At 49.9% G+C, this 25,705-nt stretch overlaps 1 long non-coding RNA gene across 3 annotated transcripts; it reads right to left on the reverse strand.

The window, feature by feature from the left end:
• Positions 1-11,866: 11,866 nt before the first annotated feature.
• LOC144372111 (uncharacterized) lies at positions 11,867-24,468 on the reverse strand. 3 transcript variants are annotated; one of them, XR_013432161.1, is made up of 5 exons: positions 24,375-24,468; positions 18,683-18,849; positions 15,678-15,891; positions 13,586-13,754; positions 11,867-12,941 (listed from the first exon to the last, which is right to left on the reverse strand). It is a non-coding gene; the product is annotated as an uncharacterized LOC144372111 (long non-coding RNA). The 3 variants fall into 3 exon arrangements; XR_013432160.1 differs by lacking the exon at positions 18,683-18,849 and having other exon boundaries at positions 13,586-13,711; XR_013432159.1 differs by lacking the exon at positions 18,683-18,849.
• Between the last annotated feature and the right edge of the window lie 1,237 nt (positions 24,469-25,705).

A 25,705-nucleotide genomic window follows, 5' to 3' on the forward strand; every position in this document is an offset into this window, starting at 1 on the left:
CTAGTGGGTTCCAGGCCCCCCGGAGTCCTCCCTTTTGACGTCTGTTACACACAAACCTCCCCTGTTCTGGAGCCTGCTCTCAACTGATGCTTGGGTTGAAAGTCTGTTTCTGAAATCATCTTCGTAGATTCTCAGTTTGGTAATTTCTTATTGACTGGCTTATTTTTGTACTAGGGATAAAACCAGAGGCAATTAGGCACTGAGACCATTCCCAGGCCTTTTTACTTGGGTACAGGGTCTCCCTAAATTTCTGAGGTTGTTTGGAAATCCCCATCCTCCTGCACTGCCTCCCAAGTCCCTGAGATTCGCAGACACTGCCCCTTGCCCAGCTCCTTGCACCTCAGTCTTCCTCATGTGTGAGACAGAGCCAACCCAAATGAGGTGGTGTGGGAAAATTGGAAAACTCACTTACGTGCCCTACAGATAGTGGGTTCTATTGTGGACAGGCTGGGATGGTGAAGGCTAGGAGTGTCTGGCTCACAAGAAAGGAAAGAGCACTGGAATTGTGGACAGCTCAGCATTGTGGCCTCTGTTCTTCAGAGCCCTTCTTTGTTGCTGGAAGAAATAATAACCTGGCCATTCTGATATCTTCAGGAGATGGGCACCCAGGCACAAAGGACTTGGAATTGTTCCCAAAAGAACCCAAACAGGCTGTCCCCTAGCCTTGACTTCCTCTTCACTGAGTCCTGTTCCCAGTTGCTGCAATCCTGACACTCCTGTGAGTAGGCAGGACTTCTCATATCCTGGCCATGGATTGGGACCTGTGCTGCTTCTGTCCATAGCAATGCTGATCCAATCAGGACCCATGTTCTCCTCCTCTTCATTTGAAGGCATCCTTATCAGTGAGCCATAAACCAAACTGATGATGGATTGAGCCTCTCTCTGCCTTGCCCTCATGGATATTAGCTTCACATTGCCAGACCAGGTCCAGGGGAGAACACATTTAGGGAGGTTCAGCAGCCCCCTTGGGCCTCATTGAGCACCTCCACATTGGACACGCCCATCACTGCACTTGGTCTCCTGCACCAGGACCACCACACTTTGGTATTTTGTGGCCAAGGCCCACTTTCTCTTGGCTGTGAGTTATCCTGAGCCCACTGTGGATCATGTCTCCCCACTGTCTGATTGTCCTACTTACTCTCATGCAGAGGAATCATTCTCAGCATCTCAAAGTTGTCCACATCCTCATGCTGCAACAAATTTTGGTCCAAGGCCCTTCGGATGAGGCTCTTCACTGTATCCACACTGGTCACCTGGATCAGGGTGGAATAAATGTCATCAGAGAATGGCTTTTAGAGGAGCTACCCAGAAGACTGTGGTCAAACATTCAGGGGAAATCTCAGCTACATATACAAGGGCACAATCTTGTTATCCTGCTACCTGAGTGTAGCCTCCATATAACCCCTGGGTTCTTGCAACGTGCTACTAGAACAATCTTGGTACAAATATCTGCCTGTACCTGCCATCTCCCCTCCCCCTGGGGAGCCACATTCCACTCAGGTCAAAGGACCAAACTGCCTATGCACAGACACACTCTCATCTCACTGAGACGAGAGCAATGGGCCAGGGATCTGTGCACCAAGTGTGCTCTGGGGTGCAGGCTGCCTTTGTGCGTGGAAGAGGCAGACGCACTGAAAATTTTGGTCCTGACTGCCACTACACAAAACAGACTCAGATACAAGAGTGTGTACTTTAGTGCTTCATGATAGCCTTGAGAGGCCCTGGCCTCTGGAAGCTCGGTGGGGGTCTGGTTGTAATGATGTACTTGACTCAGCACTGGCAGTCACTGAACGTGTCTTCTATGCAGCTGGACACCTGCAGCATTAGCGTGTCTACTGCACATCCATAGAAATTCTGCGAAGAACCCCTTTAGCTCCGCATTTACATACATGCAAAGGCTAACATTCCGAAGCTTTGGCATGACCCCCCAGGTGATCCCGACCCCAAATTCCCACACCTAGTCATGCTAAGGAGGTTCTCTTCCCTGCTACAAGGAACACATCCCCTCCTACACATGTGACAAGTCACTGCCACCTCCTCTGCTCCAACCTCACTCATTGAGAATACCAAGTTCTAGGCACTGCAGCCTGCACCCTGGACATATCTCTGACTTCATCTGTTCACAGAACTTCCGTCTGCACTTCTGGCCTGCAAAACCCACACTACAACACCCACTCACCACTGGAGCTGGGCATGCTGATGCTCTCCCTCCTCAGGTCAAGCCCTTAAGATGGACCTCTCTCTTCTTTATTTCCCACCACAGCCCCGGGGTTGGCTGTGTCTCCTGCCTTCCACTGTGTGGACACCCAGGAGGCAGCCCTACTGTCGGGCTTACCAGGATGCGCTTTGACTCTCTCTCGCTCTGTCCCTCTAAGAGGATATAAATAAAGCGGTTGTCTTCCACCTGCTCGCTGGAGTGAAGCAGTGAGGGCTGCTACTGGTCACTTTTCTCATGCAGCACTCATTGCTTTGGGTGGCCTGGGGCAATGATCCTGCAGCCACTGCAGAGCTGCTGCTCACAGCTGCTGGGGTCCTGGATGCCACTGCCACAGAAGGCTCCAAGAACTGTGGGGGATGACAACATCAGCAAAGCCCAGCACCTGCACCCCACCCAGCCTGGCAGTTGGCTCTGTGGGCATTCTACAACATCCATCCAGAACCTGAGGTTCTTGTCCCCTTGGAGGATGTGGAGTGGCACCAGGAGTAAAGAGTGAAGAAGGTGACTGTTTACCTCCTTTGGCTTGACCTTCAACGACTTGCTGGCATCTGTTTCCCGAAGAAGAAAGTTATAATGCACTCCTCCAATCAGGCCGTAATATACTTTCGCATCAGCAGGGACCCTCAGCTCTGGAGAGGCAGGGGCAGAGGCGTGGTAGGTGACACTCAAAAAATACACTACCCAACATCCCCCACAACTGAGAGCCTCTGCCAGCTCAGGTCTCACACACAGACCTGAGAGCCCCCGAATCCAGCTACTGTTCCACCAAAGACTCCCCACTGATTCCTCCCTGAGGACCCTCTATGCACAGGAGGTCCAGTACAGGAACACCTTTCAAGGAAATAGCCCCTTGTACCCCAGACTCTCTTAGTTCACGTTGGACCCAACAAAGAGAAACAGCTAGACTTTGTATCTGGATTGGTCACCAAAGACTCATGTGTTCAAGTTTTTCTCCCCACTGCAGCAATGATCACAGGTGGGTTTGGGGAAAAGCATTTGATGGTGGGTGCCTCCACCTTGCCAGTGGATTCATCCACTCATACAGGGCTACACTAATTGGAGGGGTATGGTTTGGAGGTGTGTTGAGCATGGGTGGAGGATGTCCACAGCAGAGCTGTGCCATCCAGAGCAATATATTTCTCTTGAATTCCCCACTACTGCATTTCCTGCTCATGAGTATAATTCTCATTCACATTTTTAATCAATGTATTGTTATACTTCTTGTTCACCTTGTGTTTCTCCTTCTTGTTCTTGTTCTTCTTCATCTTCTCCTCATGCTTCTTCTTATAGTCATCTTGAACTTCTTATTCATGGTCTTCTCCTTCAACTTATTTTCATTTTTCTACTCCTCCTTCTCCTCCTCCTCCTCCTCCTCCTCCTCCTCCTCCTCCTTCTCCTTCTTCTTCTTCTTTCTCTCTCTCTCTCTCTCTCTCTCTCTCTCTCTCTCTCTCTCTCTCTCTCTCTCTCTCTCCCTCCCTCCCTCCCTCCCTCCCTCCCTCTCTCTCTCCAAGAACAGTCTACAAGCTGTGAAGGGTTCTATTCTACTACACACTTCTCTCTAGAAATGGCCTCTGGTCCTAAGTGGACTCAGTTTGCAATGAATAAAAAGATTGGAAGCCAGAAATGATTCTTCATTGAACTGCTTTTCTCATGTACTCATCTAGGTCAGGAAAGGCTGCCAAAGTAGGCACCCTGTGGTTGTCTGTCTTCTTTGACACAAGACAAATAAGCCTCTCTTCTTAGCCCTTTGTGGATAATAGCTTTGCAATGCCTCCTCAGGCCAAGGAAAGAACACGATAGGCAGGTCCACAGCCCCTGGGGAACATGAAGAACCTGCAGATTTATGCCCCATCATTACACTTTGTTTTGTGCACAAGTCCCACCATACTCTTCCTGGGCATTGGGCCAACGCACACTGTGTTTTGTCTCCCAGTTATCGTGAGCACACTGTGACTCACTGCTCCCTACCCTCTGATGGTTCCACTTACTCTGATGGTTCCAGACAATATGCAGAAGCTCATAGTTTTTTGGATCCTTCTGTTGGAGCAAGTGTACATCTAAGGCCTTGCGGATTACGACTGGAGTCCTGTCCTGGGAGGTCACCTGAGCAGGGTTGGAGAAAGCTCATCAGAGAGGGAATTTGGGAGTAGCTACCCAGAGGACAGTGCTCGAGGACAATCAGAGACAAGAGAGCTCTCAACACAAGGGCACATCTTGATACCCTGCTACCTGAGGCCTTCATGTGATCATGTGGGGTCTTCCTATGAGCCTCTAGTCCAATCTTGGTACAAGAGTTTGCTTCAACCTGCTATGCCCTACAGGGACAAGGGAATAAGGACCAAAAGGCACACTCTAGTCCCCACAGATGGGAGGAATGGTCCAGTGGACTTCCATATCCCTGCTCTGGTCTGGGATGCAGCTGCATTTTTGTGTGGACAAGGCACAAACCCTAGGTGCTTTGGTCTTGACACCCAGGCACAACACACACACGGACTCTTTAATGATAGGCATGGAAGCTGCTGGGCTCAAGAGTGTCAGTGCTTGCTGGGGTGTCAGGAGTTTTGGACCCAGCAGGTGCAGTGGTTCAACATGGCTCCCCTGGAGGTGGTCACCAGAGTCTCATGATGGATACTCCACACCCAGGAAGATCCTGCAGAGAGACCTGCTAAATCTCTATTCACATACATGCAAACTAGGACACTAATGGGCCCCTCCAAGGCCCCCAGTTGTCTGTGACCCACACCTACCCACCCTAATCATTCTACAATGGCTCCCTTCCCTTCAACCAGCAACATATCCCCTCCCACACACAAGAAAATGACTGCCAACTCCTCTGCTTCAATATACTCCTCCTCAATACCACGGTTCAATATACTCCTCCTCAATACCAAGGTCAGTAGAGGATGGTCTGTACCCTCGATATTTCTCTGACCTCCTCTGAACCCAGCACTCACTCCTGCACTTCTGACCTGCACACCCCAAAACACGCAGGCCCACTCGCACCCAGACCTGGCATGCTGTTGCTCTCCCGCCTCTCTCTTCCTCACTTTCTGCTCTCCTTCCTGACCTTCCAGAAGCTCCAGTTCAAGAAGACAGGCCTAGTCCAAAGTGTTTGCTGTGGACTCGGTCTTCCCCACTGTGGGCTCCCAGGAGACTCCCCTGCTCGAAGACTCACCAGGATGCTCCTATACTGTGTTGTCCTTTCATTTTCCAGGTAGATGCGAATGACGCACCTGCCTCTCATCGGATTGGTATATTTGGGCCGTGGGGAGTATTGAGTGGAGACCCCTGATGTCCTGGACTCCGGCTCTGCCCCTTCCCTGGGAGAAGGCTCTGGCTCTGGGGTTGGCTGAGGAGCCGTGACAGGAACTGAGCTTGTAGCTAGAGGAGAAAAGATGCCAACATGACTGCCTTGCCCTGACCTTCGCACAGACAGACAATACCCCTTCTGCCAGGAAGAACTCAGGCCCTTAGCCCACACAGGACCTCTTTGCAAACTAGGGTCACTTCCTGAATGGACAAAGGCTTATCCTAATTTCCAACCCAACACCAGGCATACAGACTCCCTGCAGTGGAACAACAGTCAGACCTTTCCTCATATACCCTTAGGTACTCACCACAGTCCACCTGGCTCTCAGGCTCTGCCTGGCTTGATATGCCATCTTCAGTTGGGGCCAGCAGGTGGTGTGCTTGGTGCTCCAGGTTAAAGCCACTCAGGAGGAGCCACACGTATGGCAGCAGCTGCTGCAGACTCAGAGAGCCTGGAGGCTGATGGGAAGCCTCGGTGTGGAAGTTCACCCAGGTCCCCAGGAAAGAAGATGAGGCACTGTGGGGAGGCAGGTGTGGAGTCAGCAAAACCCTGGCCTTGCCTTCGCCATGGCCTCCAGAGCAAACCTCTGACCCTACCCTCCTGAACCGTCCCTGGTTCTGAACACACCAGTCCACCTCAGGAAAGACACAGTGGCTGTACAGGCAGGGACAGGACAGGTCGCTAGGCAAAGAACCTTCAACGAAGGAGCGTTAGATTCATGGTATGACCAGCTCTCCCCTCCTCTGGGCAGGCCTGACACTCTTCTTCCTCTTGGCTACCTGCTCTCCAACCTGGAATGCACCTTCCAGGAGTGTCTGTCCTCCTGCCCACTCTTCTCAGGGCTCAAGAGACACCTCCTCCCCTGGCGAGGGCTGCAATGCTACCTCATTCTCTGTGAGCTCTCACTGAGTCCCCCTGAGTAGCGGTGGACCTCTCTTTTCCCATGAGTGCAGACCACATCTCTGTGGCCCTGACGGAGGACAGGGAGGTGTAGAGTAGGGGATCCATTATCCCAGGGCCTTCCCCAGAGGACCATGACTACCTACAACTCCCTGCCTTACCCCTCCTACTGTTGAAGCCCCACACCTTACACTGCAGGCAGAAAACTGAATTGGGGAGAGCAGTCTTTCCTCAGCCTTCCCAAGTCAAATCACCTTGCAGGTCCCTACTCTAGAAACAGGAGCCCACCCTCTTGACCCCAAGCCCATTCCATGTTGAAGTTGATCCAAGTGTCTACCATAGTCACTGAAGAGGACAACGTGCAGTTATGCCCCATGGAGTCAGGGATGCAGTCACATGTAGGATATGTACTCATGGCACCTGCGGTTTGAGGCTGACCCCCATGAAAAGGGACACAATGGCAGTCATTTGCACCCCATTTTTCACTGAATTATGAAACGTGACTGGAAACGTGTCTTCACACAGTGGGTGCTTTCTCCATGTTCATCAGTGAATGAGCCCAAACTGCTGATTCCCACATATCTCTGGGTGTGGGAGCTGCCATGTCCAAAGCCCCTGTCCAGCTATGTCCCAGCTAGGATGCTCTGTCCCACTATGGAAACTAACATGTCTTTATTAACCCAAAAGTGCTTTTCCAAGGCCCGAGTTTTGAGACGCCTCTGGCACAGATCTACGTTCTTCACAAAGCCAACATCACACCAGAAAGACCACCTGGCCTTGCTGAGTCCACCTGGGAATGAGCTCAGTGCACAACATTGAGCTGTGGTGCCCAGTGTGTGGGGACTGCTCCACGGACCTCTGTGGATCAGCTGGAGTCAGAATGGTTTCTCTGCCTGAGAGGGGAAGTTCACTCCCCTTGCAAGGCTGTGGCAGGCACCTCCAGGACTCGTCCCATTCGGGGCTGACATTCCACTATGAGTGTGGTCCTCTATCTCACTAGGTATCACAAACCTTTGGGTCCCTGAGAGGTACATGGCAGCCCCAAGACCCAGGCATGAGGGGGCTACACACTTGGGCTTGGTGGTCTGGTGCTTACCTTGGGAACAAGAGATCCAGCGCCTGCTGGGTGGGGATGAAATCCCAGGAGATTAACCCCATGTTGCTGCTGAAATGTAGGTTTCTCCCACAAATGACAGGCAGGAGCTCATTCCTAAGCTGGTCCTGCCTGTAAGGTTCAAGGCTCTGTACCCTGAAGGGCTCCTCCGTGTTCTCATCATTTTCACCCTGGGTTGGGACCAAGAATGGTGGGTTCAAAATGGAAATGGTGACAAACAGAAAAATGACTTGTGCCAATACACTAGAGTCAAAGCACAATGGGACAGTTCCCAAGAGTACAAACACACACACACACACACACACACACACACACACACACATACAGAGTCAGAATAGGAGTCCTGGGCCATTCATCAGGGATTAGACTAGAGGGCCTGCTGGGCTCACCTGCCCTGTGCTACTTACAGTTACTCTTGAGCTCCTCTGCGACAATCTCCAGAGGCTCTGGCGTCTAAGATGAAGCCTCACCCAGTGCATCCACAAAAGTGCTAGTTGGCCCCCCTGAGATTCCTGGGAGCCTGAGGCTCGGCATTGTTTGCAACCACAGGAGAACATCTTTCTCACTCCAGTTTCTCCAACCAAATGAGCTCGGATGGCTTGGTCAGTGAAGTGGGTGCCTGGATACCAGGGTTCCATGTTATGTTTGATCCATTGTCAAGGCAATGATGTCATTTCCTGTGTCTATACCTGAGCCTCTTTTCACATAAGACCACTTTCAAAAGCCCTATGGGCTGCTGATTTCTTCTCCATGCCTACCCATCTCAGGTACGCAGGTGTTCACCAACAACTACCCAAACATCCCCACCAAAATCTGCCATGCTTGGTGCCACTAGAGTTCCAGCTTGGAGCCTTCAAAAATGCATTCACAACTAGTCCTTCCCTCTCAGCAGCTTTTGGACCCTGGTCCCATTAATGTGCAACTCATGCTGTGCCCAGTCTTTTCTGGAAAGTAGGGTAGCATCTAATCTCTAGGGTTTATTGTGTCTATTGGCCCATAACACCCTCTATTCTCTCTGAAACCAGAGATGGGACTCACAGGTGGCTAAAGCACAAATGTAGAGATGGGACAATCACAAGAAGGGCAGAGACAAAGAATGCACCCCAACTCAATCAGGCCTGTGTCCCACACAGGAATGTGGCTAATGTCCGTCCCATCGTGGCTGCAGTTCCCTCTCTACACCATGGCAAGTTGGAGGGGACTGAGATGCAGAGGCTGCTCCCCTCTGCCATTCAACTTCCCAAGGCTTCTCCTAAGATTTCAAAAGGGCCAAGTGTGTCTAGTGTTGGGGTCTCACAGAGACTCCGAGGTACCACAGCATCCTGCTGCCCAGAACCGGTTCACCCCTCACCTCAAGGGGGCTCAGCCTCTGGATTCATGGGAATTGAAGTGGGTACAGGTGATGGGATATCACCTCCAAGACTGAGTTATGCCAAGTCCATGACCCCTGTCTGCATCCCTGTCTCCAGCACCACTCCCCTCTCTCTCTTTCCTCCTCAGAGCAAACAAATCCATTTAGCAAGTGTGTCCTGTGATAAAGACATGACGGTCACCCATCCTCTCATTACAAAACACTGAGGCTCAGCCAACATGGATCCTACCAGGAACACAGGCATAAACTCAGAGTCCGATCCTCCCAGCCGAGCCTCAGTGGAGCCTGGACTCCCAGCCTCCTGAGTCAAGGAAACAGAGGTGCCTAGCCAAGCCACCTTGGATGCAGCCACACAAAAACTGAACTCATCAATGCTCCTTGCTCTCAGTTTTGAGTAAGAGGGGAGGTGGTGTTTCACAACCCTGGACATCAAGTGCAGTCTCCAGGCTTTGGGGTGTACCCTGACCTCTCTATCTGCCCAAGCCCTCCAACTCACACTGGCCTTTTACCCAACCTCCTCCTAGGGCCAAACTCAATCCTGCCTCTCAATTTCTGCTGCCTTCGCCAACACACTGCTCCCCAAAATGAGCAGGGCTGGCTCTCTGTTATCATGCTGGTGCGAGCAGCAATGCCACCCCACTGACATAATTCTGAGTCCCAACCTAGGCACTCCAGCTGTCTTTGCCACACCTGGCCTGTTTGGGCTCTGGCTCTTGCTCTTTTCTTTCATGTGCATGTGTTTTGAGGTTTTGAGTTTCTCCCACTGCAGAACTGCAGCTGTAGCAGGGTAGAGCTCATGAGGGTGACATTCTGAGACACATCCAATTCCATCAGGACTGTTAACTGGGGTTATGCTGGAACAGAGTGATGAGTGAACACATGGGAGGTGGTTGGACCCACCTTGCCTCTGAGTGGCTTCCTTTCAGGACAGGAATGTAGGGATGGGAGCCCCTGGCGTGGGATGCTTTGCACAAGGCGTGACCATGGGCTCTCTTTCCTGGCAAAAATGGCTCCAATCAGCATGGAGAGCACTGTCATTCCTGGTGGCTAACAACAGCCCTGGACCCCAGAAAGGAACCCACACTCAAGATTAACGTCCGAGTGTGCGTGTCCTCGAAAAAATGAGGTCTCCTGATCCCATGTGCAAAGGGGTAAGTCCTCTAACTCCAGGGGCCATGAAGGGACATCTGAGTTTCCCTTGTCCTTCTTTCCCTCTCTGAACCCATGGTGTCCTCACACTAACCACAGTTAGGACCCTGGCCTCATTCCCCAGTTGGGATCATTAGACTCCATAAAGGACAGTCTCTAAGATGCTCAGTAAACCACCACCCTCTGCACAACCCATAACCCTATTCACCCAAGAGGCAAGAAGATTTCTATTCAGGAAAACCAGGAAAGGGAGAGCCTTTCTCAAGGACACAAGGACATTAGTGAGTGAGGGAGTGATTAATGGATGGAGAACTATTTCCAACACCAACTTCCAGGAGCATATATGGCCCTTTGGGCACAGGTACGGACCCTTTTTTTCCAATCAAGTTTTTCAGAGAAGTGAGGCTGCCTTCTAGATGGCACCTCCACACTAAGGGGGTCTCCTACTTCTTCCACATGTATATATTGCAACGGGCCTCCCACTGTGCATCTGAGAACACTCTGTGGGCATCTGTAGCCTTTCAAGACCCCAGAAACCATGCGGGCACCCCAGCACCAGCAGAGCATTTGTGCACATCACAACAATCACCCCGGGTGAGAACTCTCCATTCCACTCTGTACTATGCCCTGCCATCTGTACTGATCAGTCCAACCCCTCTCCTTCCTGTTTCTTGATTATACTACCATGGTTCCCACACATGGATGCCAGGGTGCTTGTGGACCCCCAACCATTTGGGTTCCAGGAACAAATGCCACAGTGGAATGTGTTTGCGAACTTCTGGATGACGGGAAGTCCCACCCTCCAGGTTTTCATCTTCAATGTAATGAGTGCAGAGGGAGCCAGGAGGGCTCTGTCAGGTCGAGAGGTGGGAGCTGATGGAGCCTCAACTAAGTGCCCAGGACTCTGGGTTCAGAGCTGGTGTTATGTGGAATTGTTGAGAGATGTGAAGAAAACCCAGCTCACTATATGCAGAGACAGCAGATGCCCTCACGTGGTCAGACTGCTGTGCTTCTCAGAGCCCCAAGATGTTCCACAGGTGTGGAGGTGGGGAACCCACGTGGCAGCCCAGGCTGCTCCTGAGCACCTCTACCTGGATTTGAAGCACGTGACTCTGCATCAGAGTCATCACATCAATGTATCCAGGCCCCCCACCCCAAAAGTTCTCTCAGAGACACTGAAGTTCAACTGGCTCTGGATTTGACCTTTTCTCTGGGATTCTGGGGGCCCATTAATTAGGAGGTCACAACAATTCTCAGCACACAGGCTGAGCCTACTGAGATCCCAGGAGTATCCAGGCATTGCTTCTATTTATAGTCCATCATGACCCACGACACTATGGACACGTATTGCACTCACTAAAGAAACCACCAGGCCCAGGGCCTTCGTGCCACTGGCCTGCAGAGATCTGGAGGAGCAGGCAACCTATAGGCTGCGTGGAACCAAAGACCCTAGATCCTGAGATCTGAGCTGGACACACAGCTCATGTGCACACAGTCACCACTGTCACTGAGAGTGCAATTGAAACACCCGCAGAGTTAGCAGTGGACCTGGTATGCCCACGAGTGAGGGTGATCTGCATTTCTTGAAAATGATCGTGTCCAGAGAAAGGCAAATTTTGTAGGATTTCACTTATCTCAGATTCTCAATTATCAGGTTCATAAAAAGTAAATACCATGTTCTTTTCCTAGGCCTCAAGGGCACTATAATTCAGCATTGATGGCAAGAGTATGTCCACGTGAGTTCTGGAGATGCATGGTGGTGACGCCTATACACCAACATGAACATGCTTAATGCCACTCAACTGTGTACTCCAAAATGGTTTAATTACAAAACGGATGTTTGGTGTCAATTACCACAATGTAAACACTTGGGAGACTGCTGATTGACTTATCTTAGCATAGTTTGTGTTGTATTGGCACTGGGTAATTCATAGCACAGATTTTATTTCTCAAACTTGGGAGGCTGGAAGACCAAGACCGGGGGTCAACTTGTAAGAACGTTCTTGTTGTGTCCTCCTGGGGAAGCAGGTGAAAGAGGGACAAGGGCTGATTTGAGAAGCCCTTTCCCAGGGAAGGAGAATCCATGGCCTAAGCACGTCTTCAAGTTCCCACCCACTAACACTTCATAATGCAGAGACAGAATAGAATGACAGCCCATGCTCCCCAGAACATCCCAACTTTTGGCATGAGTCCATTTCTGCAACATTTCACAAGTCATGATTTTGGATAAGACAAGAGTTAAGCTGAACACATGGGGAGCGGGCTCCCTTCTTGTCTGCTGCTTGCAGTGTTGCAGGTGGCCTTACAAGCCATCACTGAGGTTCTGCACAACAGCTCCGACTGCCCCCCATCACATCCCCATGAGGCTGACTCACACACAAGTCCTGAACACTCCCAAGCCCAGAAACCAGAAATGTTACAAGAAATCCAAGGGAAATTTGTTCAAAGTCAGCCCAAAACACCAGTCCACACAGGCTCAAGTCTCTTACAAAAGTGCCCGAGTATTTGCATTTAAACCCTGCATATCTTCTTCCTGTAGCACTTCCATTATCTACAGATGACTTCTGACACCTAATACAATGAAAGGGCAGTGTGATTCTCTGTAACACTGTAAGATCCAGGAAACAATGAGGAGAGAAGTATCAGTCCAGAGAGACACAACTCCTTTCCTAATAGTTTAGATTTCCAGCTGGTGGGGATCATGGATGCAGAAGAATGGGTGCAGGGCCAACTGCACTTTCTTGCTTTGCATTGAGGGGAGGAAACACTGCAGCCAGGATGAGGGCTTCTAGGAGCTGATATCCTTCAATTCAACATCTGGACACATCTGACCTTCAGGCTGGAAGACTTTCTAGCAGGGGATCCAAGGACTTGCCTACTGTGGAAGGAATCCAAAAGAATAACTTACTTTAAAGGACATCAAAGAGGTTCAGGAGGGAGGGAGCCAACCCAATTGTCTAGACCACTTTTAGAGGTCAGGGGGTAGGTTCCAATGCAAAACACCACAGTCCCATGGAGAATTCTGCAGTGTGTTGGTGATTAAGGAGAATGTGTGAATCCAGGGGTCACTAGGTCCTCTCAGCCATAAGGAGGGAACCTGCCATAAAGGAACTAGGACAAGGGTGCGAGGAATGCTCACTGGGGGGAGATCTGAAGGAAGGAAAGTGTACTCATTAGAAAAGTGTCCCCTGAAAATTCTTAGCCAGCCAAAAGTCGTGCGAACTTGTGTGGAAAAAGAGTCTTTGCACAGTGATGAAGCTAAGAGCTCACATGATGGAACACGGCATCAACTGGGACCAAATCCAATTTCTGATATTCTTGTAGGAAGAGGAGAGTCTGGACCCAGAGACCAGGGAGACTTGGGGATACAGCCTAAGTGAGGATGGAGTCAGGAGGGGATGCCCATATGGGAACCACAGATCGTGGGCAGCAGTAGGAGAGTGGGAAGGGCTGGGAGAGTTGGGGGGACAGTCCCCTTGAAACTTGGGAGGGGTTATGGACCTGGGACAGCCCAACACCTACTGTGATGAGCCTCTGGAGCTCAACGGAAGACACATCCTCTGTTGTCGGCCACCCAGTTGACAGAGTTTGGTTGCAGCAGCCTAGGACCCAGCTGAAGGTCTGAGTTGTTGGCCATGCAGGTTGGATCTGGACCACAGATACACTCATCAGAGACTGTAGGGTCTCAGCCCTGAGGCAAGACAAGCACCAAGTCAGGCCAGGTGGGGAAACGGCTAGGCACACACTCTGGGGGCTGGTGCCTGTGTTACTGGGAGCACTTCTGATCCCAATTCCCTGATCTGCTGCCAACACAGGCTACAGAGGAGGGTACAGGGACACAGACCACGGATCTGCCCCACTCAGTGGGCCCAGGCCAACACCACACCCAGCAGCCTCGTGCCATACCCAGTGAGTCTCGAAGCGGCCCCCTCTTCCCATCCTGAGAGCTCTTCCCTTCCTCATGTGCCACTAGCTCCCTACTGTCTCTGGCAATATCTACTCTGTGAGATGACAACATCCATGGGTACTGCTCTCTCATCCCAGGACAGTGTGGTCCCACACACCCTGGTGAAATGGGCCGCCTGGAAGCTGGACCTGGAGGTTGTTGAGGCTGAATGGCAGGTATGGTCCTCTGGCACTTTATTATTTAAGTTAAAAACACAAAAACAAAAACAAAAAACGGGTCTTGGTGCTCAAAAATGTTTGACTTGCATATTCTCATCCCCTAACCCCAATATTTTCATTATTTCCTCACATATGAAATCTTACTAGGAGAAAGTTAATTTCGTATTATACAAAGTTGATTGAAATAACATTGGTATAAATAATCAATCACCATACTTTCAATTTTTGTTCCGCTTTCCTCTTAGAAACCACATGGATACAAGAGAACAGAGGACAGACTCATGGAAATGCTTGAAATGACAAGAAGCTCCCACTCAAGCTCAGCATTTAGTCCTGGACAGGGTAAGACCAGGCCACTTTGACATCTGTTCCAAAGAGTCTACCAGACAGAATCCTCTGACTGATCCCTGACTGAGCCATAGGAACTGGCTAGAAAAGCCTTGACATTCTCAATACATTCTTCACTTCAGAATACTTGACAACCATTGATATCCATCTCTCGTTACCTTGTTCCCCAGCCACCATTCTTCAACAAATTCAAAAGAGCAACTCATGCAAGCACACAGAGAGAGGTGTTCACTACACACATCCATGTGTGAAAAAGACAACTGGTATTTCTTGTTTGGGCTATTTCAAATGAAATCCCTTATGCATGACCTCCACAAACCAAAAGAAAATATTTGTGAAATTCCCACATAGAAGAGAAGATACACTTGCCAAGGAGGCAGTGCCAAGAATTTTGACACTCCAAATGTAGAGTGTGTGTTTAGGAAGCAGTCACAGTTTCCATGAGAGAGTCCCATGAAATCAATTGGGAAGATCCATGCTCTAGCCCTACCATGCACGTGATGTGACTTGAAAGAGTCATTTAGTCTTAGTAACCATCATCACTAACCACTAAGTCAATGAATAAAGGTCCTCAGGTGTCAAGCGACAAAATGTGGGATGAGCATGGATGAGGATGGGTGGGAGAATCCTCCCCCTCTAACACAATTAGGGAAGGATGTGCTGCCCTCAAGTGGCTGGGGGACCTGGGATCCTGCCACAGAGGGGGATTCCAAACCTCACATCCCCTGACCCAGGCCAGAAGACCAGGTAGAGTCCAAGGACCCTGGGGTGGCCCAATGGCAATAAAGGTCAAAAGGAACTAGGGATCTGCCTGGACCCTCAATCCCCTACTCTGAGCAGGGCTGCATGACGAGGCCAGAGGCCATCCACAGCAATCTGCCTTTATAGGAAAACAGGGACTGCAGGCTGCCTCTGGCTCACTGAATCAGGGTGGTATTTTCATAAAGCAAGACCACTTCCTCACATTTGACCAGCAGCTCATGCGCTGACAGCACAATGGCTGGCTTGACTCAGGCCCTGAGAAATAAAATAGAAAATTCATAGCAAACACATCTGTAGCACTTCCACATCATCAGGGGGTGCAATTCATTTCCGTCAACAAAGGGGTCTGATATGGTGTCTAAACATGCTGGGGACTCACCTCTGTGTGAAACTCTTCAGGAAAAAGGGGATCAAATCTCATGAAGCAACTCTTCTCCCTTCTAGCCCATGGGCAATGCAAGGAACCTGCATGATACCAGAGGCTCACTTCTCTCTTCTGATGTCTTCTGGAAATGAATCATTAATGCTTCCTTCAAGGTGAAGCAGAAGCCTGCATTCCCAGCTGCACAGAAGTGTCTGAGGGCACTGTCTCCCTTAAAACCGAAGAAGAAAAACAGGTCATTAAAGAGGCATATGGATTAGAGTACATGTTCAATGATCCATCCTCCCTGGAGCCTTCCACACGCCCATCTTCCACATTCACAGAGCAATGCTTGGCCATTCTCAAAGACCAGGAGACCATGATGCTCATCACCAGGAAGTCATTAAAGGACTCGAACAGAGCAGCATGGGTTGCAGAAGGTGGCACACCAAGGATCTTCAGCTCTGCTGCTACAACACAAGACCTTAACTTCAGTATTGACTTTCTGCCACCTACCAAGTACGATATTAGTGTCAAGCACAACATGCAGACATGCAAGTAGCAGGTGACACCCCACATCCATTTACAGAAGTGGGCAACATCTGCATTGGAACAAGAAAGTATCTTATCCTTACTGATAAAAATCATAAGAAACAAAGAATAAAATGGATGCAAGATTTCTCATTTCACTATTACGTAGCTGTTGGAATTCCCTATTAAAAAATACCTCCTCCAAAATAAAAAGTATCTCAGACATGTGTCAACTATTCAATGGATGACATTTTAAAACTATGGCCTTTACTTAATATTTATGTATGCTATAGCCCTGCCTAATGCTCTTTGAGAAAGGAGCACATAGAATTGGATCTTTGAAAACCTCACATTTGCTGATAAATATTACTGCTTATGTCAGGCATGGTGAAGTGAAAAGTGGGACTTTGGATACTCAAAGAACACAATGTTGTGGGATTGGTGTCCCTGATTCATAGACAGTATGTGGTTTCCATGAAAGCCAGTGAGGGAGCAGGAGTAAGGAAGCTCATTGAACAGATGACCTCAGGGGATACTGGCAAGTAGGCCAAATTGAAGAACATGTTCCAGCTAACAATGGTATTTGGGCTCCTGAGCCCAGACTGGTTGTTAAAAAAGGTGCAGACAGGCAGTGTTCATGTACAAAATGTCTACCATTTAAAGGTGGGTAATTTAAATGGCATCTAGTTACACATCTGAAAAAATGGTCTGCCAACTTATGAATTTCATTTTAACAACAACAAGAAAAAAAAAAAAAACAGACAATTGTGGGAGGCCATCCTCGCACGTGATTTGACTTACTTCCCTGGCTGGGTGAGAGGCGCTCAGACATAGTTGTGTCAGAGCCATTCCCCACTCTTTTCCAGGTCCGAGGGCTTGTCCATGCAGAGGCGTGCCTGGCCACTGACCTGAAGACCCAATCGTTGCCCTTGACCTTGGGATGCTGCCCCCCTTAACGTTCACTGGATGGGATTTTCCCTTGAATGTTTTATTCCCCAATAAAAGCTTACTCCCTGCATGCTCTCCCTCTCTCCCTAGTCTCTTGTGTAAACCTCGCCACCACATTAGGTGGCTAGAAGTGGGAGCTAGAAGAAGCCATCTCAGAGCTGTGTGAAAGGTAATGAGAGTCTTGTGTCTTTAATTTAAAACTCACTAGCAAATTTCTTATGAACTGAACCTTCTTTCATGAAGCTCGAGCTGGTCGCAAGGCAGAAACAATGAGACATATAAAGATAAAACCTTGTCTTCACCAGGACGCCTAGAAATAGGTTTTATTTGGCTCATGCAAATAGCTTTCAATAGAAATTCTGATTTCTGAATGAACCCATTTAATTTTATAATGCACAGATCACAAGGCTTTCTTTACAGAATATTCTCTTCTTCCTCTTAAAGCCTCACATAGAAAATGTCTCACAGGACATCTGAGGGGAATGACCCAAAGGATGAGAGAATGGCTGGAACCGTTCTCAAATGTGCCCATATAGCCTAAAGTGTAAAGGCATCTAATTGTTATCTAAAACAATTATGAACCTATTTGATCCATTATTAATAAATATCACCACTTTATCACTTGAAGCAAATCACAGAAAATTGGAAACAGATGATCATTGGCTTTGATACCTTTACTTCCATTTCATTACCCAGAGATGATCAACTCTATACTTCAAATGATGCAAATTTATTACAGAATGCCTAAGATCCTGAGGATATATTTTGGCTCAGCTCATGGTATTGCTTCATTATTTTATTATTTTGTAAGTAATAAAATGTAACTTCATGTTGGATAATATATTCAAGTCATGAAAATATCATCCAACATCATTCTTCCCATTAGCCCAATTTCTCTGCATGCTCACTTACTCTTTAGGAATTTTACTAATTATTTGAAGGTTCTAGAGGACCTGTTAGACTCGTAATGGACAAACAATCCAACATACTTCAGGGTATGTAAGGGTGCCATAAGAAAATAAGGTCAGCCTACAGCAATGGGCAGCTGCCTGCCCCAGGGTGGGAGGAGCCCTGGCCATGGCACCAGGGCTGCTGGGCAGCAGAAGCCTCCACAGCCCTGCAGGGAGCCTGGAGCACAGCTCTGCAGAACCATGCCTAGCCCTGGACAGATGCACATGAGTTCCCATCACAGGCTAGAGTGACAGTCCCAGGTGCATGCCTGTCATGCCAGCCACCAGGGAGGCTGAGGAAGAGGAACCTTCGAGGTCAGCCTTGGCAACTTGACCCTGTGGCAGAGGGGAAAAAGTTTACAGGGGTCTCTGAGGGTGTAGCTCACGTAGGTCACTTGCCTAACAGGCTCAAGGACCTGGTTTCAATCCCCAGAACCACACATACACCAAAAAGTGACCTTGGAACATGGTTTAAAATGATGGGTCAGGTACACAGAAGGAACAGGAGAGGGTTTTTAAAGCGAGGACTTAAAACAAAATCCACAGGTGCGACAGGAAGACAAAAGGACACAGAGTCAGTGAGACCTGAAATACCTGGGCGGGTCTGTCTTTTAACCCGCCTCCTGCCCCCAGGTAACACTGGGCTCCTCCATCGGCCCTCCCCTCTCCAGGGGGCCTGTGGATGGATCAGGCCACCTCTTCTCCTCTGAGGTCCAAGGCGCAGGCCACACTGCTGAGGCCACCGCATCCTGAACAGGACCCTGCAAATCAAAACCCACCAGCTGTGACCAGCAGCTCCGCTGAGGAAAGCCCTTAGGTGAGAACCAGGACAGCGGGGTCGGGCGGTGGGCGCTGTGGGGACCGCCCTGGGCTCCAGGGGACAGGCAACCCGGGGCTGAGGTTCCAGGGCGGTGTCAGAGTCCTCCTGGGGTCCCAACCTCCTGTGGGCGTCTAGACCTGGGCCGCTCCAGGCCAGCTCACCTTCTCCGCTCCTGGATCCCGGGAGCTGGACCCACCACACCCGGAGCTACAGCCCCGCCTCCAGGGCACTACTTCCAGGCTCCTCTCACACCGAGCTGTGGGGGACCAGGCTCCAAGTTCCCGCCCTGGCATAGGCCCCGCCCCCATCTCCCTGGGGAAGGTGGGGCCCTTGGAGCCCTGCCAGAGGAGCTGTCACCTCAGCTGGTGAGCTAAGGCGGGACAGCAACTAACTAGAGTCCTCACCTGTCCCCGGCTTCCTAGGAGTGAGGCCTGTGGCTGCAAAAACGAGATCCAACTATATGCTTTCCTATAAGAGACTCACTTTTACACTCAGAAGTTATAAAAGAAATCTTAATTTTATAAATTAATCCTCTATCTTAATTAACTCCAGAGTTTTAGAACAATTATCCTAGGGGCCACATTCAGGCTTCCAGCTGGCTGGAAGGAAACGGTGATCCTGACCCTGGGCTGGCCTGAGCGAGGGGATCCCCGTTCCTGAGCTTCCTGGGAACTGGAGCAGCACCTTGCCCACTGTCCAGAAGCATCAAGGCATGGTGCAGGCCAATTTCCCCCACCTCCAGGGGGGAGCAGCCTCAGCCCTCTTTGAAGCCACTCAGGTTCTCATGTCTACTCCTGACCTAGGAGCCGAAGACTGGCAGCCTCAGTGCCCCATGTGCACCCAGCAGTCATGCTGCGACTCCAGAGGCTGTTCTGCCCCAGGCCCCCATGGCCTGTGTTCCAGCTGCTGCTGAGTAACAGTGGTCGCTGTGCTGCGCAGGGGAAGGCTGAGCCCTCCTTCCTTCTTTCCTTCTCACCCCTCCTTTGCTGTTTGCTGCCCACCTCCCTGTTCATCTGTCTGGCAGGCTGGGCACTCCCACAGTGGGCACGCCTTTCCTTCTGGCACCTTCCCACTCCATGAGGCAATGCTGCTTACCTGTTTTTTTTTTAAATTCCTTTAGAGAAACCTCCTGATTTTTCCAAACCTAAGATGGCCAGAAAGTTCTGTGTCACCAAAGGTTACCTGAGTTGAATAAGTAAGAACATATCCTCTTGACCTCACACGGGGACCAGCAGTATCTGGTGGCAGAGGTGCTGTGATTGGGGTGAATGGGCCTCAGGTAGGCCATATCCTATTTATTTTTAGCAATAATATAACAGCATTAAAAGAGAGGAAAAGAATGCATCAAGGAGAGTAACTAAGAACAGAGTAGGGACAAAGAGCATGAGAAGAAGATTAACATTAAACAGGGATGAGAGGTGGGAGGGAAAGGGAGAGAGAAGGGAAATTGCATGGAAATGGAAGGAGACCCTCAGGGTTATACAAAATTACATACAAGAGGAAGTGAGGGGAAAGGGAAAAATAATACAAGGGGGAGAAATGAATTACAGTAGAGGGGGTAGAGAGAGAAGAGGGGAGGGGAGGGGAGGGGAGGGGGGATAGTAGAGGATAGGAAAGGCAGCAGAATACAACAGACACGAGTATGGCAATATGTAAATCAATGGAAGTGTAACTGATGTGATTCTGCAATCTGTATACGGGGTAAAAATGGGAGTTCATAACCCACTTGAATCAAAGTGTGAAATATGATATATCAAGAACTATGTAATGTTTTGAACAACCAACAATAAAAATAAAAAAAAGAAAAAAGAATGCATCAAAAAGGCAAAGGGAAGTCCATATCTAGCACCGCCACACACACGTGCACGTAGCTTCCTTCTACAGGCCAGCGCTTCTTGGTGCTCAGAACTCAGAGTTAAAATTTGGAGCTTCCCCTCCCCTAAGGGGCTGAGAACCTGATCACTGCAAATTGAACCCTTTGTACAAGAGCTCCAGAACGAGAGAGGTAATTCCTATTTAACCCTGAGAGAAGGCTAAACAATATAGAGCACTAAGTTAGATCTGAAACAGCTCCAGAGTCAGAAAGCCAAGCCTTGGGGAGCCTGAGACACCTGTGTGCTCCCTGCCACGATGACAGCGCCCCCTAGCCTGTCCCAGCCCAGCCAGCTCGCTGAACAGTCTGCTGGGCCCCTGTGCAGGACCCTGGAGCTCTCTCCAGGGAGCAGGGGTCTGCCCAGCTTCATCCGCATTTTCAAGGTCTCTTGACACCCACAGGCTACACTCATGTAAGGCTGTGGGCTGGGGCAGCTAGGGCCCTAGGGGACAAAGGGCTCTGAGACAAATACTGGGCTTCCTGCTCTTGGCGCTGCTGCTCCACTGTTCTGTGCTCGCTGGCATCCTGGAAAGACCCCTCGTGTCTCCTGGAAGCAGAGACATGGCTGAGCCAAGGTGGAGCTGGTAGGCAGGGCAGGTGGGGCTGGAGGTGGATGCTCCTTGGAAAGAGAGGAGAGGGCTGCAGGTGCCACACTCGTTCCCTTCTCTCTGTAGGTAGCAGGATGGGTGGCGAGGATGCCCAGTTGGGTCAGTCCTGCCTTTGCCCCTCCAGGTGCTCAGGCAGGGCAGCAACATCCTAAAGTTCACATCTGGCCCCTGACCTTGACCTATGTACACCATAGCCCATGGTCCACGGCTTTGGAAAGGCCTAGGGCCTCTGGTTTCACTGCCATGGCCTGCTGTCGGTGAGCCAGCCTGTCCCTGGGTCACAACAGCAGGGTGCCCAAACCCACCCTTAGCATCACCAGGGACGCACACGGCAGGATCCCGCCATGTGCAGAGGCAATGCCAGGACAGCCCAAGTCTGGGTAAGGGGCAGGGGCGGCAGCAGCAGGGCGCCTGAGAGGCATGCTCTGATACCAAAGGTCTGGGTGCCCGTGTGCACTACACTCAAGTGAGAGCCTCAGTCCCTGAGGTTGGGGACAAGGATCCAGGGCCCTTCTTAGTAACTCAACACACAGAAGAGTGCTCCTAGTTTCATCCACCCCCTGCACCACAGTCAAACCTGACCTTGAGATGGTGAAGGGACTTAAAAGCTAGTATCTGGAGCCACAGAAACTGCCAGAAGTGCTGTGCTGACAGGGCTGCGGGGGTGCCCTGGGCTCCTGGAGGAGCGGCTGGCAGCAGCAGCAAGAGGGAGAACTAGGCCCCATGGGATCCGGCTGGCCCTGACAAAGACCGCTACTGTGCTGCTTCTCCTCACACTGGGAAAAAAAACCACAATTTTCTGAGAAAAGATTTGCAAAAAAAGGGCCACGAACATCCAGGAAAGAAAAAAGAGGCGGGGCAGGTAAAGAGAGATTACTCCCCAGGAGCACGTTATTAACAGTTACTGAAAGACTCAACACCCGTGTGTGATGACAAGCACCTGTCAGCTCTGGAGAAGGAACAGGGGATATTTAAAGCAAGGCCCTGACCCAGGGGCAGAAGCCACCACTCAGTCAGCTTCCCCTGCTGCTCCCCAACCTGCATCAGGCTCACCGTCTCCTGTCCCCTGTGTGACCTGGAGGAAGGCCCTCTCATCCCTCCAATCGGTTAACATCTGTTTTAAATTCCTCAATCCTCTTCATTTGAACAAATTTCAGGAAATGGCAGCATGTATCTACCTGGTGTGCACTGACATTTATTTGGATATAAAATAATTATGATATAGACAATTATAGCCAACACCATTGTGTTTCCCTATAGCCAGGGACTATAAATATGGACTAAGTGTTTTATATACTTGCTTTCAATTAAACCTCATTACAGCTGGAGGGAATTGACATTGCTATTATCCCCATTTTAAAGAGGCAGCCACTGAAACCCCGAGAGAAGGTTACATGACTACAGGGGATCCAGTGAGAACTGGAAGCTCTGGGATCTCCCCAGGAAAAGGCAAATGAAACCATGGTGAGAAACTGCTGTTCCCTTTTTAAACTGGTCTAAACAAAAAATCATATCATATGGTGCCAAGAACACGAAATCACTGAAACCTGTGCACAGTGAGGGTGAGAGGGTCAATGGCACAGGCGTTCAGGGAAGCAGCCAGACCAACACCAGATTTAACAGCAAACCCTCTGCTAGGCAGTCCTACTTGAGATGTAGGTAGCCTCACATCCACACACGCAGAAACGTGTATGCAAATATTTAGAGCAGGTTTATTTATAGTTACCCAAACCTAGAAAAACCCAAATGACCACCAACTAGAGGATGATAAACACATGGTGGCATGTCCATCAAATGCAGCAGTAACCATTTAGAATGAACAGGAACAAATCACTAACAAAGGCAACAGCGCAGACGAGCCTCGGATGTATGATGGTCCAAGACACCAGACTCAGAGGCTGCAGGCCGCAGGCCACATGAATCCACCTACGGCATCTGGGAAAGGCCAAAGTGCTGGGGAAAAAAACTGAGGAGTGCTTCCCCAAGTCCAGAGCTGGGAGCTGACAACAGAGGGACACAAAAGAACCTTTGAGAGCAAAGGGAATATTCTTTGGATTGTGGTGATTGTCACGTGATCGGTACATTTGTCAAAACTCCAGGAACTGCAACCCCCAAATCATAAATTTTACTGCATGCAAGTAAAACCTAAATAAACCTAACATAAAAAAAAAAGTTCATACTGTAGTAACTTGGCCACATCAGTGTTTATAGCAGCTCAATTCACAGTAGCCAAGCTACGGAACCAACCTAGGTGCCCTTCAACAGATGAATGGATGAAGAAAATGTGGTATCTATACACACAAGAGAGCATTACTTAGCCTAAAGAAGAAGGAAACTAGCATTTGCCAATAAATGGATGAAACTGGAGATTATCATGCTAAGTAAAATATGCTAGTCAGTCCCCAAAAACCAAAGGCCAAATGTTCTCTCTGATATGCAGATGCTAACGCACAATAAGGGAAGAGGAGGGGAGAGAAGAAGAAAAGTTCATTGGATTAGACAAAGAGTGTGAGGGGGAGGGAGAGGGGCTGGAAATAGGAAAGACAGCAGAATGAGTGGGACGTCACTTTCCTGTGTTCATATATGAACCCACGACCAGTGGAACTCCACATTATGTACAACCACAAGAATGGGAAGTCCCACACCATGTATGTAGGATATGTCAAAATACATTCTCCTGTCCTATAAAACCAAAAAGAACAAGTAAAAAAAGATTTCCCTGAAGATAGGCCCAGGCATTGGTAAGTCTCATTTGTTCAAAAGTAGCTGAAAGATTTATTACCAAGTCTGTCACTTGAGCTTAGTGTTAAAGAAGAGTAAATGATGCTAAGCTTTATTATTTTTCTATTTCTCTTCTGCTCTTTGGCAAAAATAATTAATGGGGGGAAAAGTAACTGACAAGAGACAGCCAAGCAAGGGGAACCCAAGGCAGATGCGACCTGGGGCCGAGTGCCCCGCGGTCACTGCCCGGGAAGCGGGACGCACCTGAGCATGCTCCATGACCTTTGGGTGAGAGACCTCAGTTTCACCAGGAGTTGAGGCTGCCTCCGCATGGTCATCATCTGCTAGAAAACACTGCCTTGCGCTATCAAACAGAAACAGACCCATAGCTGTCAGCGCTCGGAACGGGTAAGACTATTTGTTAAGACTATTAAGTGACAGGTCAGCACAACTGGTGGTTATAGCAGGCAGGAGGCGCCCACATCCCTCCGGCTGTCAGAAGAGACCTGGCGGTGACAGCAATCTGGGGCCTCCCTACAGCACCCCTGGCCACTAGGGCAGATGGCCGCAGCAGCACGCAGGGAAAGGGGGAAGGGCACATGCGGCCACAGAAAGAAGCACCTACACCCCAAACCCCAACTCCTTCCTGTTCCAAGGAGGAGAGAGCCTGGCACTGGGGCAGCAGCCAGGGTTGGTGTCCTGGACCACACAAGGACGGGAGGGCTGAGGCGTGCGAGGGGGCTCCAGCCGTCAGCCCACAGCTCCCCGAGGGAGGGCCCATCTGTGCTGCCCTCCACTCCCTTCCCTGGTGTCCCCTGGCCAACAGACATACTGACGGGTGCTCCATCTTCCTGGAGGGTGGCTGGAGGGTGAGGTGGCATGCATGTCACGATTTCAATGCCTACACGCCCTGACCCTGAAATGGGCCATCTCTGAGGAAGCCGGCTTCACTCACTCTGTACCTGCCACAGCATCAGCTCAGCGTTCAGCGACACAACTAACGCAGGGCCCCATTTCTCACGATTTTCAACATTATAGTCTTACATGTGCTACCAAAATAACAATCACTGAGATAAAAATGACTAAGATCACATCACCAAATGGCACATCTTAAAACATGGGAATCCAAGTAGAAACTGTCATGCTTACTGGAATATGGCTGCCTTCTCTGAAGCCTCTGCCATTTGTTTCATCTTTAAGGAAAAGGAGGTGCCACGGTTTGGATCTGAGGTGTTCCCCAAAGGCCCACAAATTAAAGGCCTGGTCACCAGCCTGTGGCACTGAGGGAGAAGGTGTGGGACCTTTAAGAGATGGGGCCTTATGGGAGGAGGCTAGGACACTGGTCAGTTGAAGATACTGGACCCCAACCCTTCCTCTGAGTCCTGGCAACCATGAGATGAACCGGCCTCCTCTGCCATGTGCTCCCACCATGATGTCACAGGCTCAAAGAAATGGCCAAGCAATCATGGACGGAAACCCGTGAAGCAAAATAAACCTCTTTCTTCTGAAGTTGATTATCTCAGGTACGTTGTCACAGTGACGGAAAGCTGACAGAAGGCAGCGCACCACTGCAGTACCTCTTCTGGACACTGAAG

Source organism: Ictidomys tridecemlineatus, chromosome Y (genome assembly GCF_052094955.1).
Source record: "Ictidomys tridecemlineatus isolate mIctTri1 chromosome Y, mIctTri1.hap1, whole genome shotgun sequence".
Classification (NCBI taxonomy): domain Eukaryota; kingdom Metazoa; phylum Chordata; class Mammalia; order Rodentia; family Sciuridae; genus Ictidomys; species Ictidomys tridecemlineatus.